Here is an 18,070-nt window from a genome sequence, read left to right as displayed (position 1 = left end):
CCAACCGTATCCTGGTGCGTGACCAGCAGGTCGAAGGAGGTGATCCTGCCCTTCTACTCTGCTCTTGCGAGACCTCACCTGGAGTATTGTGTGCAGTTCTGGTGTCCTCAACATAAAAAGGACATGGAACCGTTGGAACAAGTCCAGAGGAGGGCCATGAGGATGATCAGGGCTGGAGCACCTCCCATATGAAGATAGGCTGAGAAAGTTGGAGCTGTTCAGCCTGGAGAAGGCTGAAGATGGACTCTTCATTAGGGCCTGTAGTGATGTAGGACAAGGGGTAATGGCTTCAAACTTAAACAGGGGAGATTTAGATTAGACATATGGAAGAAATTCTCTAAAATGAGGATGGTGAGGCACTGGAGCAGGTTGCCCAGAGAAGCTGTGGCTGCCCCATCCCTGGCAGTGTTCAAAGCTAGGTTGGACAGAGCCTTGGGTGACATGGTTTAGTGTGAGGTGTCCCTGCCCATGGCAGGGGGGTTGGAACTAGATGATCTTAAGGCCCTTTCCAACCTGAAGCATTCTATGATTTTATGATTCTATGCCATTGCTCTCTAGACATGAAACGACCAGCAGTGTGCACAAAGCTTTCTTGTGTGATGAGGCAGTCAAGGACTTCTGTCAGAGGGAGCAGCATCTCTGCTGTCACCAAATTAAATTTTAGCAGCCCAGACCTTGGACGAAAGAGTGACTGTCATCTGTAAAGCCTCAGGACCCTCAGTTCCCACCCCTAGTGGTGAGCTGATGTGGGGTGAGCAAGTTTGGTCTTGGTGTAGTTGTCGTCAAGGTTTCCAAGGTCATCTTCCTAACCTTTTACCTCCATGTAGTGGAGCTATCGGCAAGATAACCTGGATGTTTGCCTTCTGTGGATCCCCAGGCAGTGTGAGCAGTATTGATTCCAGCCTGGTTTGTGACTCGGCACCGCTGTTAAATAAACAGTAGGGGCAGCCCTTTGTTAGTCCTGCTGGCTACAGACCACGGTAAGGAATTTCCAGGCCATGGCCTTGTATCTTGCTTTACTGAGGTAAAACAGGCTCCCTGGTTCTGCCTACACAGAAGGTGAGACATAAATAAATTCAGTACCCTGCAAGTCACGCAGGTGACTGCTGTGGACACTGAGGATGTGGGTGAACCTTTTCTGAGGCTGTAATTTCAGTTTCCCATATCTGCTTCAAAAAGTTGGAGCACTTCATGTTACAAAGAGGAAACCCACCGTGATCAGTGGCTGGGAGCAGAGTGGAATGAAGGAATGAAACAATATGCCATGACATTATTAGTGTGTGAAAACGTCTGTGCTGAATAAATGGAGATTCCCAATGGACCCTGGATCTGCTTGACCTGCCCTCCTCATGTTTGCATCTCTGTTCTTGGTGGCACATCACTTTTTGTGTCTTTTTTAATTAGTCTTTTTGCTGGGCTTCCAAGTGTTTGGGTGCCTGCTACAGAAACTTTGGGATAAGATGCCTGGTGTTGGTGAATATGGGCTGTCTTTGAGATCTCTATGTGAGAGGACCTTAAAGGGGAGAGAAAAACAAACTGCAAGAGGAAGGCAGAGAAGCACAGGGGAGCAGTGCAAAAGGGAGAAGCAGAAAAAGGACGGAAAAGGGCTTCCTCAAAAAAGTTGATCTCTTGGGGTCTTTGTTGCTGGTCAGCACTGAAGGGAGAACCAGTTGGGAGTATCTGGTGGCCTTCGAGGGCATCCCGTTGGTAACTGTTGTTACTCTGCTTTATGCCATACAACAGTCCGCCTGGATCAAGGGGTCACTTAGACTCATGTGCTTTGGGGTTGTGCCCCTACACTGAGGAAGGAGGGCACAATAGTCAGGGCCTTTGCAGGCTGAGTTAGCAGAATACGCTTTATGCACGTGTGTGCTTGGTTATCAGGACTGAGTAGGGCTTTTGTACAGGGCACAGAGTGGAGAGATGCTATCTAGTCTAGCTGCTTGCTATGAGCAACAGCGATCTTCTGCCCTTGTGGAGTTGCCTTTAAATCCATGGCAGCCCTCCCAGTCAGACTGCCAATTTGGCTCTCTGCAGACCCAGGAACAGTGCGCTGTAATTCAGCCTCAAGATTTGTGCGTACATCCTTCTTCCCTAGCAACAGCTACAGAAAAGCAATCAACCTAACTAGGTTGGAATCAGAGGTGTTAAACGCAGGAAGTTGCCGATGTTGTCCATCTGCGAATGCGCAAAGGGAAGGGTCCATTCCCTGAACATCAGTGTTCCCTCATAGGAGCTACCTGCAGAGTCTGGGAACAGGAAGCATAGTGACCGTGTTGTCTTAGAGCATATGCTATGCGATGACCCTGGCCCCAGCACAAGCACATCCTGTGGTAGTAGGGGCTAGGGTTGATGATGTGCTGTTTGAAGGTTTCTATTGCAAGGGTTGCCTGCCATGTTGCTCGCATGTTCTGTGGCCTGTAAGAAGGCAACCTTCGCCCCCTTGATCTTTGTGACGTCAACCACCAGTCCTCTTGCACTTGCAAGTAAATGGTCTTTCTCCTTGGCCGGTTATCCTCCTCTTGCTGCTAGAGAAACCTTCTTCCCCTTTCAGCATTGTTTGATGATTGGTGGTGTGCCCATGTGGCTCCAGCTGCTACTGTGCTTCTGTGAGCATGAAAGGGATTGATTTTTTTGCCATGGGAAGGGACATTTTGAAGGAGTACAATACAAAATAAAGCTGAAAGTAGTAGTGGCATTCAGCAATGTTGAGGAAAGCAACAGAAAGCAGGGCAGGTATTGGGGAAAGAGAAATGGCACAGGAGCAAGAGAGGCCTCAGCACAAGGTAAAGGGTTCACAAAGAACTGGGAACTGATGGTTAATGTCAGACACAAAAGTACTTTATGTAACAAAAGCACAAAGGGTACTACTTAGTCCTTTGTTTAGCATGAGGTACTCCAAGTATTCCATAAATTTGTGTCAGTTGAGTCTCCTCATGCTTAGGACATGCTGGAGAACTTTGCGGAGATGCAGTCTGCCTATTGCTTTGGGTGCTTGTGTGTTTAGAGCGATATTCTGAAGTGGATTTTCCTATATGGTTTCGTCAAATGGAAACTGGCTTGTACACACCAAACCCATCTTCTGATCCATGTCACAGAAGCAATAGGGTATTCCCTTCAAAAGTAGACTGGTGCTGTGGATTAATGTGCTATTTTAGATCAACTGGGCCTGTATCTTCCCTTGTGACTTTGATGCTGGCTGTGACTATGGCTCACTGGTGTCCCTTGCTGCTTTTTCTAGCGTCTCATGATAGGGCAGGTGCTGGAGGTCTTGATGTCTTAATTTCTCTGAAAGAAGCTATTTTTGTGGCTCATGTGCCCGTGATTACAGAAATACTGTCCCGAGAGTGACCCCCTCAGTTATTTGGATGTGTCCTTGTGAGTTTTGTTTTCCTGGCTCATATTAAGGAGCCAGCTTGTATCTGCAGGATGTCTGCATGGATCTGCTCAGAGAAGCACATCAGACAGCTCTAGTGCTGAGGAGGGTATGTGTGCAACTCTGTGTCTGTAATTACAAATGGGTTATACCTAGCTGCATGCTGTCTTATCAGCACACAGGTTGTATATGGTCAGTTTGACACCCAGGTACTAACACAAGCCATAAACCAGCCTAATTTGGGCATTGAGTAATGTAACAGAAGGGAAGATTGCCAGAGACAAAACTGATTTCATTCACAGTGCATGTTTCGGACAAACTTTTACTGACATGCTTATTCTGGAATTTAATCCATTTTAAAAGGGGGATTATCTAATTCACAAAAGGTAGATAAATTGTCTAACAAAGAATTGTCATATGAACTCAATGGCTTTTAAACTAGGATATAAGAATAAATTTGATATGCTGTCACTTCTTTGACAGATGCACTTCTTTTAAGCAAACCCAAACTTGATTTTAGTTAGTGTATGCATTTTCTATTATGTTTTTCATAATCAGAGAGGATATATAGCATTTGATTTCTCTCTAAGGTTTTGGATGCTTCTGTTGTCTTGCTTTGGGGTAGTTTACAATGATAAAGAAACTATTGTTTGGTAGTAGAGGAGGAGCTGGCAACAGTGAAAGAATTTCCTCTTTTTTGTGAATTTGACGTGGCAACGAGGAGAGGATTCTTGAGTTCAAACTAGCTATTTCCTTGTCTTTAGTTTTCTACTGAAGACCGAAATGAAATCACAGCTGCATGGGAAACATTTTAATCAGTAGGGACAAAAGTATTTCAGGACGGGATAGAAGACATGGGTGGGTTTCCTCAGTTGAAAGCCACCTAGCAGCTTGTTTTAAAATTGTGTAAGATTGACCTGAAGTCTTGCTGATTTCCACAGTGCCACAGTGATGTTTCCACAGTGCAACAGTGATGCAGTGCAAGGTCTTCAAAGGGTCAGTCTGTGATTGAGGTAATTGAGGCACATAGATTTTTAGCTTGAAAAGCCTATAATTTTTTTTAAATACTTACTTCCACCTTGTGGCAAGTTGCAGGCTCAGGTGATTTGCACTGTATGAAAGTAGTAATAACCTGCTCACTTGATATCGGTGTGTGCACTGAGATATTTGTGGTGTAGTTTTGTATTGCTGAGTCCCCCAACTATCTGTTATTTACCCTGTGAATAGAGGTGTCAAAGTGTAGGTAATGCCAGTTGGAAAAATACTTGGAGGGTATGGCTGAGTGATGAGTAGTCTTGTAGTAGGGAATACCTGGAAGGAAGACAGAGTCCTTCCAAGTCGGAGGAGAGAGAAGTTTCAAGTTTATATACAGAGATATGTATTCTCTTTCTCCACCCCTACCCCAACTTCTGCTGTTTTGATGAGTATGTTAAGAAGTCGAGCTTAACACAAAATCTAAAATAACTGGGGGTAGATAACAGGTATCTTTCTAGAGCAGGAAACTGAAATACTGTTAGCTTCAGAATACAAGTTTTCTTCCCAGTTTTGTGGATATAAACCCTGTCTTAAACTGCTTTGTTTTCTCTTTATTTTTTAATGAAAGTTTATGACAATTAGAAGAAACTTCCTTGACGCAGTTCTGCTTTTCTTGTCTATCAGACCCATCTCTTTCCACACAAATAACCTACACCTTTGATAAGCTGTATCCTGTCCTTGAAAATAAATCTTCAGATGATTTGCATAAGATCAGGGGCATGAGGTTGTTGGAGTAGAATAAATAAGTTAGCAGTTATAGGGCCTGAGTCTTCAGGGCAAGGGGGTGATGGTTATTAGGAAAGAGAATAAGGAAGAGATAAGTAGTTTCTTGTTGCCTGAGGGGTTTATATGGCCTGAGCTGCTGCTATGGCTGCTGACTTAAGTTTTTGTTGAGCTATGGTGTATCCTGCAGTTGGGGTGGTGGATTTGCTTTGTTTTTAAGAGCTAGCCTACAAGGTGTCTTGAGGAGTTTTGGAGGGCTAGCCTATTAGAAATACTTAAAGGGGGCAGGTTTTAAGTATGAGTCTGAAATGTTGCATTTAAGCAGAATGATAAAAAGATGATGCTGAGGAGTTTGCTTTCTGGGTTGGTTGTTTTTTGGTTTTTTTTTAAGCACCTTTTTGAAACTGAGGAAATATTCTTCAGCATACGTGTGTAACTCTTAGGTTTGTATGGTTGAATGAGTGGCATGATGTACTTGTTGCAGTGCTCATGGAGCTAGGACTCATAAAGCAGACTTTCCAGTAGAACATATTTTCTGGTAATGCTTCCTCAGAGATCATGCTGCTTATTTTTTTTTTTTAGATATAAAGGAATAAATATAGCACAACTCAGGTGCTAAGAATAACCACTTGCATGACGTCTACATTTTTTTCTTTAAAAGAGACCTTTGGATATTTATCAAGATGCTTCATATCTGCTCAGAATCATTTTGGCTGCAATCATTTTGAGAGAGAGACGAGTCAGCTGATCTTAGAAAATAGCTTCTTGCTTTAAGAGTGCAGTGTGGGAATAGAGCAGATGCCGAGGAAGAGACTTGACGTGGATAATGGAATGAGAAGTTGGTTTAATTACTGCAGCTGTAGAAGCTGGGCATTTACAATCTCAGAGACTAGAAGACTGCTCAGCTCTTATCTTTATGGGGAAAAAAAGATATGAAATACCTCAGTCAAAACCTAAGATATATAATGAATCTCACTGAAAAGATGGTCCTTTGATAGGAAAGCTGCTTGTGCTGAATGGCTTCAGTTACAGTCCAGGATATAGTAATTCTGGCATCCTTTCAAGTGTGAGATGAGGGAATGAATAATCTTCCAAAGGTCTCTAATCATAGAAGCTGATATTTTCGTAGCAGGAAAATAATTTACTTGAAAAGGATTTTGAAGTAATTCTCAAATTGCAGATGATCTGCTGTGGACACGATTCCCTGTACATAGTTGGCCACTTGGTTACATTCCAAATAGTCCTTTGAGATCTGTGATGTGAGGATGAACTGCTGAATCAGTTAGACTACTGCTTCAGTGCTCTGTCATGCAGAACTTCACAATTTATTAATTCAGTGCCACACTCATAGAAACATAGAATGGTTAGGTTGGAAAGGACCTTTAGATTATTTAGTTCCAACCCCCCTGCCATGGGCAGCTGTATCACACAAGGCTTTGTCCAACCAGGTCTTGAACACTGCAACCTATTCCAGTGCCTCACCACCCTAACAGGAAAGAACTTCCTCCTTATATCCAATCTAAACTTCCCCTGTTTAAGTTTTAACCCATTACCCCTTGTCCTATCACTACAGTCCCTAATGAAGAGTCCCTCCCCAGCATCCCTATAGGCCCCCTTCAGATACTGGAAGGCTGCTATGAGGTCTCCACGCAGCCTTCTCTTCTCCAGGCTGAACAGCTCCAACTTTCTCAGCCTGTCTTCATACGGGAGGTGCTCCAGTCCCCTGATCATCCTCATGGCCCTCCTCTGGACTTGTTCCAACAGTTCCATGTCCTTTTTTATGTTGAGGACACCAGAACTGCACACAATACTCCAGGTGAGGTCTCAGAAGAGCAGCGTAAAGGGGCAGGATCACCTCCTTCAACCATCTGGTCATGCTCCTTTTGATGCAGCCCTGGATATGGTTGGCTTTCTGGGCGGTGAGCACACGCTGAAGCCGGCTCATGTTCATTTTCTCATCAACCAACACCCCCAAGTCCTTCTCCGCAGGGCTGCTCTGAATCTCTTCTTTGCCCAACCTGTAGCTGTGCCTGGGATTGCTCCGACCCAGGTGTAGGACCTGGCACTTGGCATGGTTAAACTTCATGATGTTGGCATCAGCCCACCTCACAAGCGTGTCAAGGTCCCTCTAGATGGCATTCCTTCCCTCCAGGGTATCAACCAAACCACACAGCTTGGTGTCATCAGCAAACTTGCTGAGGGCGCACTCAATCCCACTGTCCATGTCAGCGACGAAGATGTTAAACAAGAGCGGTCCCAACACCGATCCCTGAGGGACACCACTCGTTACTGGTCTCCAGCCGGACATTGAGCCATTGACCACAACTCTTTGTGCCAGTTCTTTATCTACCAAGTGGTCCATCCGTCAAATTGATGTCTCTCCAATTTAGAGACAAGGATGTTGTGTGGGACAGTGTCGAATGCTTTGCACAAGTCCAGGTAGATGACATCAGCTGCTCTACCCCTGTCCATCAGTTCCGTAGCCCCATCATAGAAGGCCACCAAATTGGTCAGGCAGGATTTCCCCTTAGTGAAGCCATGCTGGCTGTCACCAAGCACCTTGTTGTTTTTCATGTGCCTTAGCATGCCTTCCAGGAGAATCTGCTCCAAGATTTTGCCAGGCACAGAGGTGAGACTGACTGGTCTGTAATTCCCTGGGTCATCCATTTTCCCCTTCTTGAAAATGGGGGTTATATTTCCCTTTTTCCAGTCATCAGGAACTTCACCTGACTGCCATGATTCCTCAAATATGATGGCCTGCGGCTTCGCAACTTCATTTGCCAGCTCCTTCAGGACCCGCAGATGGATCTCATCAGGTCCCATGGACCTGCGCACGTTCAGGTTCTTAAGGTGGTCTCGAACCAGATCCTCTCCTACAGTGGTCCAAGGTCTTCATTCTCACAGCCCCTGTGTCTGCCTTCCAAGACTTGGGTGGTGCAGTCAGAGCCTTTGGCAGTGAAGACCGAAGCAAAGAAGTCATTCAGAACCTCAGCCTTCTCCAAATCCTGTGTAGTTAGTTCTCTCGAGAGCTTCCTGAGGGGACCTACGTTGTCCCTAGTCTGTTTCTTTATTTGCTATGTACCTGTAGAATCCCTTCCTGTTATCCTTAGCATCCCTAGCCAAGTTTAATTCTACCTGGTCCCTAGCTTCCCAGACAACATCCCTGTACTCTTCCCAGGCCGCCTGTCCTTGCTTCCACATTTTAGTAGCCTCTTTTTTCAGCTGAATTTTCCTCAGTAGCTCTTTATTCATCCAAGGAGGTCTCCTGGCCCTCCTGCTGCAGTTACTTCTGGTTGGGATGCAACACTCCTGAGCTTGCAGCAGGTGATCCTTGAATATCAACCAACAGTCTTGGGCCCCCCTGCCCTCTAGGGCTATATCACATGGAACCTTCCAAAGCAGGTTCCTGAAGAGGCCAAAGTCTGCTCTTTTGAAGTCCAGAGCAGTGAGCTTGCTGCACGCTCTTCTCACTGTCCTGAGGATCTCAAATTCGAGCATCTCATGATCGCTGCATCCAAGGCTGCCCTGGAGCATCACATTTCCAACGAGCCCTTCCCTGTTGGTGAGCACGAGGTCAAGCATGGCACCTCTCCTTGTCGGCTCCTCTATTACTTGCAGAAGGAAGTTGTCTTCCACACAGTCAAGGAACCTCCTGGATTGCTTGTGCCGGGCCGTACCGTCCTTCCAACAGATGTCAGGGTGGTTGAAGTCACCCATGAGAACAAGGACCTGTGAGTGTGAGGCTTTTCCTATCTGTCTATGGAGTGCTTCATCCGCAGGTTCTCCTTGATCTGTAACAGATCCCTACAGTAATGTCTCCCATAGCTGTTCTCCCTTTAACCCTGACCCACAAACTCTCTGTGGACTGCTCACCTGTCCCCAGACAGAGTTCCATACTCTCCAGCCTATCCCTAACATAATGGGCAACTCCCCCTCCCCACCTGCCAGGCCTGTCTTTTCTAAAGAGCCTGTAACCTTCCATTCCAACACTCCAGTCATAGGAGCCATCCCACCATGTGTCTGCGATGCCTATTATATCATACCCCCGTAGACGTGCACACATCTCATAATTCCTCTTGTTTGTTCCCCATGCTACGGGCATTTGTATAGAGGCATCTGAGCTGAGCTCCAACTGAAGCCGGCTCATTGGCTGGAGCAGCTGGAATACATCTACATTGCTCCGAGCAACTGACAGATTCTGGCAACTGACTGGGTGTGTTGGGATGGAATGATGCCCCCCTTCCCCAGCACATCTAGTTTAAAGCCTCCTTGACCAGTCTGGCAAGCCTCCTATCAGAACTGCTCTTTCCCTTCCTTATCATCAGAAGAATCTCCTTTATATACATTTATGCACACCTTACAGTATTCCGAAACATTAAATTAGCCTAAACAAGCGTGTGCTACCCGCAGTCTGGTGCTGTCAGAAGTGGGTTGTGTAATGCAGGGGGGAAAAAAGGGTCAGGATTCTTGGTATCTCACAGGTTGTGCAGCTGATTTATGACAGTTGGAGTGTTCCTGCAGACTCTTTTTGCAGGCCACCAAGCATTTGAGGGCCGTGACTGCATTTCCCCGCTCAGCTGTAGCCTGCCCTTCTCCACCGATGAGACGGGAGCACATTGCTTTTCCTGCCCAGTGGTGTTGCTGCAGCGGCTTCTCCCTTTGAACTTAGTAACAGGTCAGATGTAAATTGCAGTTTAGACATAAAAATAGCCAGCACCTGCTGCAGTCATGCTGGGCTGGAGAGAGCCTGTGCCAGCCCTGGGCTGGCATGACCCAGAGTGGTCTGGTGAGGTTTTCTCTCCTTGGTACACATGGAGCAGCCTCTGGGAGGAGTATGGACAGCACCTTGTCAGGATTGTTGGCTGGACTGCTGCAAAATTAATAAAACTCTAGTGCTGTATTACCCTTTGATCACAAGTATATTTTGTCTCAGCCTGTGCTCTTCTATTTGACTTTTTTTCTCTGCTTTTAATCTCTAACATAGCAATTTCCTCTCTTGCTATGTTTGACCAAGACCAAGTTAGGACAGTGTAAAGATAATTCATCTTCTTAGGAATTACATCATTATTTTAGATTAGAACTAGCTCAAGCTTCATCAGGCTTCTGGAAATCTGTTATTCATGTATATTTCTGATTAAAAAATGCTGTTAAGGTGGTATTAAACTTTTCTTGAAGAAAGACATTAGTTCAAAGGTTCAGTGCACAGGTGCTCCTGGAGAAGATAAACTGGGCCTTTCTGCCTCGGCTGTTAGCTCTGTTGAAGATTGTATTTTATTTCTATGATTTTACTGTTAGCCATTTTACCTTTGAAAGGAGTATGCATATCTAGGGTATGAGTATGCATATTTATGGTGTTTGTTTTGAGATCCTGCAGAGCTGGTGCATCCAAAATTATTGCTTCATTCACCATGAAATGGTTTCACCAATAACAAAGAATTATTTTTTTTCTCGAGATATAGGCGTATTTAACTGTCCTTCCCTTGTTTGCGTTACTCAATGAGCTGTGATAGCAAACGGGGCTAGTTTCACTGTTGTCCAGATTTTATCTGCAGCTGTTCAGAATTTTAAAGCTTTCTTTAAAAGGCTTTTACTTTCTTAATGCAGAATGCTGAGGGTTTTGGACAGGAAGTAAACTTAATTAGTTCAAGTGCTTTATGATACTTTATTTCTAAATTGCTATTCATGTTCATTAAAGTTCTTAACTAGATTGCTAGATCCTTTTAATTTCATTTGTATTTGAATTATGAATAGTGAATAAACAGAAGTGTGTGTAGTTAGTTTAGTCTAACCAGGGGCAGTAAGTTAACTAGTGAGGAGGAGGATCACATGTTTGTGCCCAGTGCCAGCAAGTGGCTGTCTCCCGGGATTTGCTGGTGCTAGCACTGACAGCAGTAGGTGCTTTGCGAACAGTTTAGAAGCTTGAAGGATATCCAGCATCAAGGCAAAGGATGTAGTAGACAACAGTGAGGCACATGAGGGACAGCGTTGGAGAATATTTTTAGCCAAGCCTGTTTGCTCATGACGCTGTTGGCAGTCTCATGCTAAAAAAGGCTTAATGTGGATAGGGAAGCAGTGTGGAAGGAAGTGGGGGAGCTCAGGGGGAAGACATAGGTCTGGTGTGCTGGACACATACAGGTTGCAGGGAATTTGAATCCTGATGTGACTAACACTTCACCTACAAGTTTTCGGTTTGGAACTTTGCAGATTCAAGACCGGTAAAGGAAAGGTACTTCTGCCAAAGACTAGCTGCAGTTCTCAAATCCCTTGAGGTAACTCCTTCCGGTTAACTTTATCTGTGAATTCCTAGGAAAATTGTTAATTTGAAGTAACTGTAAAGCCTGCTTGTGGAAGATCAGAGCATGACAATTAATGATCAATTGTCTCTCATTAGTGGGTAACTAAGAAGAATTGTGTTTGGGGATTATTTTTCTTTGCCCCTGAGTGAAGGCCGTTTAAAAACCTACAGCTCTAAAAACTGTCTATAAATCTGTTGTACACCAAAGAAAACACCAGAGCAATGGGAGAAAAACTCGTGAAGCCCCGGCTGTGCAGTGGAGGCTTCCCCAGAGTGTAGTTCAGGGACCCTCAGCCACAGGGTTTGGAGCTTAGCACAAGGTGGCAGAGGGTCACTGTAGTGAAAGGAATGTGCCTTTATGAAGGTCAGCCGGAGGATATCAGTGGAGGGTGTTTGCAACTGTTTTGTCTGCAAGTGAAGGAAGGGGGGAAATGAGGAAAGTAATCTTATCCCTTACCCTGCAGATTATTCCTGTGTATGTTTTCCACACTAACTCCACAGCAGGTCTCTCTATAGTATTGTGGTGCTAGATACAGCAGCTGGCTATCCTTATTTTGGTGAAGGCAGTCCTTTATGTAGCTCTGTGGTAGGCAAAACTGTGTTCTGTTATTGCCATAAACATTTTATACTGGGCATATTCTAAGCAAAAGAATATTACAGTGTTTAAAAGAAAAGAAATATCCCTGGGATTACTCTGAACACGGCAGGCTTACGTTATGTATTGTGCTAGGAACAAAACAGGTTTATAAGTAATAGCCATTTAGAAAAATAATTTAGGCCCTTTTTTCAGAGCCTGCTCCTTCCCAGAAGCCAATTTATGCAATTTTTTATAAAGCACATTTAAGATTTATTCACAATTCAAATTTCATTAATAAACCCAAGTGAAACCCAAGCATTCTTAAACATGAAGAAATACAGAACCCTTGTCTGAGCCTACTCAACTTCCCCTCTTACTCATTTATGCTGGTTTTTTTTTTTTTTTATTTAGGCATTTAATCAGGGATAAGTCATGGCACAACCTTAGAGATAACTGCTCTCTAAGAAATTGCAGGTAAATTACTAATTTGCTTGGGTATAAACCTGTCTGGACTGTAACCGGGGTAACATATCCCAGGACAGTGCACACTTGGTTCAAAGATGTTCTGCCTTAGTTGTTTTGGGCAGCTCTGGCTTTCACAGCTTATGTCATTTTAACTGGCCATGGTTTCCTTTTCTATAAGTCACATTTGAAGCTAGAAGTGAGATGAAAGCTTTCCGACTAAGCACCATAGTGCTACACAGACACCTGAATTAACTTGCTGAGGTCTTACGCTTTTTCTGGTCTCAAGTATGAGGAGAGTTATAGCCTCTTTAACCAAGAATAATTCAGTCTCCTTAACTAGGATCAGGATTGTTTAGCAGATCTTGCTGCAGTGATCTCAGAATTTGGTTGTTCCTTCAGATGTTAGCAACCACTGGCACCACAGAAAGGGCCATGTGCAGGTGCTTCAGCCACCAGAGTACACAGCTGGAAAATTCTGGTGGAGTTTGCTGTCTTTACTTAAAAACAAAATAAAAATAGAGAGTCATGGCAAGAACCCACCTTCATCAGGGGTATAAACCAACACACTGAGTTCTGAATTAAGGCAGCTAAGGTGCAGGCTATGAAGATGTTCCAGCTATGAAGCAGTGGTCCTTAGCAGAAGGCTGGGATGGACAAGAGGGGGCAGTAATGTTTTAGGCTGCCACAGCTGAACCTGATGGAGGATGTTTATCCTTCAGAGCCCTGGCTCCGCAGAAGGCTGTGTGCAGGGTTAGGTGTAACTGGTCTTCTGCCGTGCTCAAGCTCTCTTCTGATAAATAAACAGAAAATTTTACAGAGTCATGAGGTCACAGGTACATTCTTGCTCTTCATTCTTGCTTATTTGCTCCCCACCTTACAGAGGGAAGCTCAAAACTGAAGGGTTTGGTTGCAAAAGTGCTTTGTTGCTGCAGAAGTCTTGAAAAGGGAGAGAGACTGTCATTGGTCCATCTAGGTCAGCAGTCTGGCTTACAATGGATGTCTTACAAAAGGATTTGCAGTCAGCACAATGACTTGTATTTCCTCCGTCATATCCTCCTAATTTCCATTTCATTAATAATTCCAGTTCCTCTCTTTACAGTCTACTTATGCCACCTTTAATAGCCACAACAAGAAGGTTCACACTTCAGGCATGCATTATGGGGGTGTGGGGAAATGCTTCTGATTGTTTGTTGTGTACTCTTTATAATTTATTGGCATTCTTCTAGTTTTTCCTGCTATGAGTGAAGACTTATTTTTCTCAGTCAATCATTTCCAATTATCATTAGGGAAGCATTTAGTTTTTAGGGTCTCTAAGAGACAATAGCCACAGTAGTTGGGGGATGGTAGGAAGTAATTTCCTGAAGCTGTTATATTAATATCTCTTTGATTCCATAAAACATTGACAGAGGTTTATAATGAAATCAGTTTTACCATCTAAGGAGTAAGTTAACTTGTGATTAAAAACATATTATCAAGCTTTTTCCCTGAGTGCATTCCTTTATCAACATTGGGATATTATAATATGCAAGATGGTCTTTACAGAATGGACTGAGCTGTGGTTCAAGGAAATAATCAGAAGATTCAAAGATACTGATATTTTCTCTGGTGAGGAAGAAAACTGGCCAGAAAATGGTTTCAGTAATTTTAATAAATTATTTTTAAAAGGGGGGTGAAGGGGTGGAGAGAGGATTAAAAAACAGAATGAAGTGTTCCCCTTGTGAGATGATGCTGAAGGCAGAGTTGTATGTATCCACTTCTGAGTCTTGTGTGTCCTAAATGTTGGAGCACTGAGAATATTTTCAAAGCTGTGCTATCAAAGTAGCTAATGGAAACATGGGTTTGAAGGTTATCATATTGAGTTCAATGCAAGGCACTTACGCAAGAAAGAAACCACTTAAGTGTTCAAGTGTGTGCATATGCATTTATATTTAATTGACTTTTTTAATGGAAAAGTATGTCTGTATTTAAATGTGACTCCTTTTCCTCAGTGTACTGCCTAAATCTGTTTGTTCAGTCTTAGAAGACATCAGAAAGCAGTTTGATACAATTTGAAGTTTCTAGTTCATGTTTATAAATATATTTGCATGTGTATATATATATATATATAAATTTTATTTTTTTTTTTTAAATGAGGAAGATGAGGATCTTAAATGGAAAGAGCTTCTCTCTCTTTAGGGCTCAAGTACCTTTTATGCAGGCACCGGTGCAAAACCAGTGTCAGATCAAAACTTGCTCTTTTGGGTTAACACTGCTGTGCTTCAGTATTGAACTAGTATTTATTCTACCAGCTGTAGTCTTTCTGGAAACTTTGGCCTCACTTTTATCAGTTTTAGTAAAATGTTACAGGCAATGAAAAGGCAGACATCCCTTTGATAGTCCATAAAGGCAGTATTCCAGAATCCCTTCAAGACCAGTGAAAGTTCTTGTTCCTGGGAGCAGCTCAGTTTGAGTGATACAGTTTATTGAACGGTGGCATGCTCTGTTGCATCGGTTCTACGGACCTCTTTCTTGTGGGAAGTGGGAAGCGAGATGAGATACTGGTCATGCCTTGCTGATCTTTTTTAATGGACGGTTTTTGTTGCCATAGTTGTATGTGAGGATTTTAATGTAAAAAGAATGCCTAACATTATTATTTTAAATTAGGAGATACATATTTGCCTTTTAGGTATGCAGGAATGTTATGGTAACTATTTACACTTTCCTCTATAACTTACCTTCCATCCCTTGCCCTTTAACTCACAGACCTTCCTCCACCAGCACTGAGAACTGAATCAGCTGCTTTTGGTGATAGTTCAACAGACCCTTAAATGAATGTTTAGATGGGGCAGCTACAAAAATGGTGGGAGCTATAGGAAATGGGTAATGTGTCATAATGTCCTTTTCATAACAAGGGCCTTCTTAAGCATGTAGGTTTATTGTTACCAAAAGCCTATCCCAGAGCCTTGTTCTGATAGTCTCCAACCTAAACTTAGTTCTGGCCAGTTGATACCTGTTTGTTCTGGTAACAGCAACCTTTTTTTGGCTTAAATGGTTTATTTCCCTTCCTAGCAGTTAACTTTGCTGTCTTACAGTGAGCAATTACAACCCCTGTAAATCCCCCTGCATCCCTCTGCTGAGTGTGCCCATCACTGTGCATGCTGTCAGTGCTGGAAATTCTCATTCAGCCTCCTGTGTTTCTAATGCTTCATTTTTGGACATGGGCAGCCTCTCTTGCACAGTATTCCAGATGAGATCTGAGGAGTGCTTCTTACGTACTTCCCTGTACTTCCTGTCTCTGTTGGAAAGGTTTCTGTGGATACATCCCAGGATTGCATGTGTGCTTTTCGCAGCTGCATCTCAACAGTGACACACAGCTACTTTATGCTAGGATGGGCTAGTGCATCCAGGCCCTTCTGCTCCAGGCACTGGTCAGCCTCCCTCTACCTGGGGCTTGTTTATTTTATTTATGTGATTGTGCATTGAATGTTAGTGACTTTCATCCCACTCTTACGGCTCCAGTCTTGAAGGCTGTGGTGCCTGTTGTAGAATGACTCAATACACCCTTATGTTCAAATTGCTTCCCAGCTTTGCCATCGGCTGCCATAATTACTTTTTTCTATGCAAGCCATTAAGCAGTGAAAAATGAAGCAGAAGGCAGATCATTTGGTTTTGTTTAGTGTTTTCATTACGGATGTCCAAGATGTCTAGTTTTTCCTTCCTATGTTGTCTGCCATGGTTTCTTTTGGGCAGGATCTTTGCTGCTATGAGTTCCTCTGCTAGTTTCCAACTTCACATTTTCAGTGTGATACTACATGGAAAAGTATTAAATAATGTTTGTTGAAAAGCCAGGTAACCGAGACTTACTTATATTTATTTTGAGTAAACTCCCTGAAGCAAACATGTTGTGTCCTGATCTCTTTGTAGCTTCATGTTCTTATTTTTCTTTGTCAGTCTTTGGTGGAATTTTATGCACTTCAGGTGAGTTCTGTAGCCTTTCTTCTGTGCTAAATCAAACTGGCTCATAAAAATACTGGCACTAAATTCTTGAAATGAATCTACATCTTCCACATTTATAGAGGTAGTTCTGTATTTGTTTGAATGCAGTTGGCTTTTGAGTGTTGAGCAGTTGCATGTGTTTGGCTTTGCTGGACAATTTTGAAGACAGTTGCAAAAAGTGGTGTGTGTTTCTGAAATGCTTCCCAGTCATGTTTGCCTTCTCTCTAATGGCAGCAGTGGAAGATGGTACCCTTTGTTCCAAAAACCAGCAAATATGGTTGGACATAAAACTGGCCTTGGGCAGTGTGCCAGCCCAGATGGACTGGCTGCCAGTGTTGCCATTAACTGTATACAGACCTAAGGCTGAGCTAAATGGATAGCTAAATAGCTAGCTGAATAACTAACTAGCATTCCCTAGCATGGTTTGGTTTCAACAACATGTTTACACAAATTTGTCTGAAGTAGATTGGAATTGAGCAGTTTTGGAATGGTATGATAATCAGGGTAAATATGTACAGTATAAACATACCTAGTCTTTTTCTCTGTTCCTCTGATAGCACTGTCACAGATGTGTTTAACTGAATGATTCAGTACTGGTTACATCCCATGGCAGACACCTGCTGGGCATCCTGACAGACACATACATTTTCCTGTAGACCTGCTTGGCATCCTAATAAGCACATACATTTTCCTGTAGACCTTACATCCTGGTTAAAATAAGTTGTAAATGAAGTGATTTGTTGTGAGAAAAGCATTTATTTTTTTTTTTGTTCTTATGGCTTTAAACTTTACTAAAGGTAGTGGTGGATTAAAGAAATGCTTTATATTAGCTTTTGTGATACATTTGACTTGTTGAGCAGATGTTTAAAGACTGTTTTTCTTCAGTTTTTTATTTTTATGGATAAACAGGTTTGCAGCCTGGTAAATCTGAGTTTCTTTGTAGGTTTTCGTTTTTTGAAGTTTGGTTTGTAGATTTCATGGCATAAGGCTTGTGAAATTAGATAACATGCTTTAAACAAGCCACCTCTGGGTAAAGTACATTTCTAATTACTGACACTAAATTATGTGGAGAGAGAGCTTGTGTCTGAAGTAAATCTCCAGTTCAGCAATCTAAAATTAAATAATGATTAACTTAATTGCGTCAGGATCATTAAAAAACACTCTTAATATAAGGATTAATTGTGTGTGTTGAGAGTGAATAATTGCTTCTGCTTCATTTTCAAGAACTTACATAGAGACAAGGTTTGTAGGTAAAAGAAATACCTTTTGTTATGCTGATTAGTAAAGCTAGGAAAAGTAGGCTAGTTCTTGAGTATGGAAGCTCTTTCTCTCTTCTGAATAGAAGCTGCAATTTTACTGCTAAATATAAGTTGAGAACAGTTGCTTTTAATTTCATAGGTATGTGCCAGTTAGACCCTCTAAAAGCAATACTGGTTGGTACCTGTGGAGCAGAGTGTAGTATTAGTACATGGGAAGGACAATTAAACAGGGTTGGTTTTTTTTTTCCCCAAAGAAAAGTGAGAAATGGATAAATTTAATAAGAATTTTAGTTACTGATTTTGACCTGGGTTAGCAGCTGCATGTTGCTTGCATTGTGGTTTGCTTCTAAACAAAATACTTTTAC

The 18,070-nt window shown here is 42.8% G+C and overlaps 1 protein-coding gene across 5 annotated transcripts in view; it reads left to right on the top strand.

Moving 5' to 3' along the window:
* Positions 1-18,070, top strand: part of AGPAT3 (1-acylglycerol-3-phosphate O-acyltransferase 3) — a 95,031-nt gene that overhangs the window by 26,912 nt on the left and 50,049 nt on the right. For 2 of the 5 annotated variants that reach the window (XM_061453462.1, XM_061453461.1), the window contains exon 2: positions 11,339-11,403. The exons of 2 other annotated variants lie outside the window; for them this stretch is intronic. The gene's annotated coding sequence lies outside the window, so the exon portion shown is untranslated. Of the gene's footprint in view, positions 1-11,338; positions 11,404-15,213; positions 15,331-18,070 lie in introns of all 5 variants that reach the window. One more of the 5 variants, XM_061453460.1, reaches the window with a different exon arrangement.

Source organism: Pezoporus flaviventris, unplaced genomic scaffold, assembly GCF_033815535.1.
Source record: "Pezoporus flaviventris isolate CSIRO_AGI_PZ_B2104156 unplaced genomic scaffold, CSIRO_AGI_Pfla_v1 ptg000015l, whole genome shotgun sequence".
Lineage (NCBI taxonomy): Eukaryota > Metazoa > Chordata > Aves > Psittaciformes > Psittacidae > Pezoporus > Pezoporus flaviventris.
This window is presented reverse-complemented; position numbering and strand designations above follow the sequence as displayed.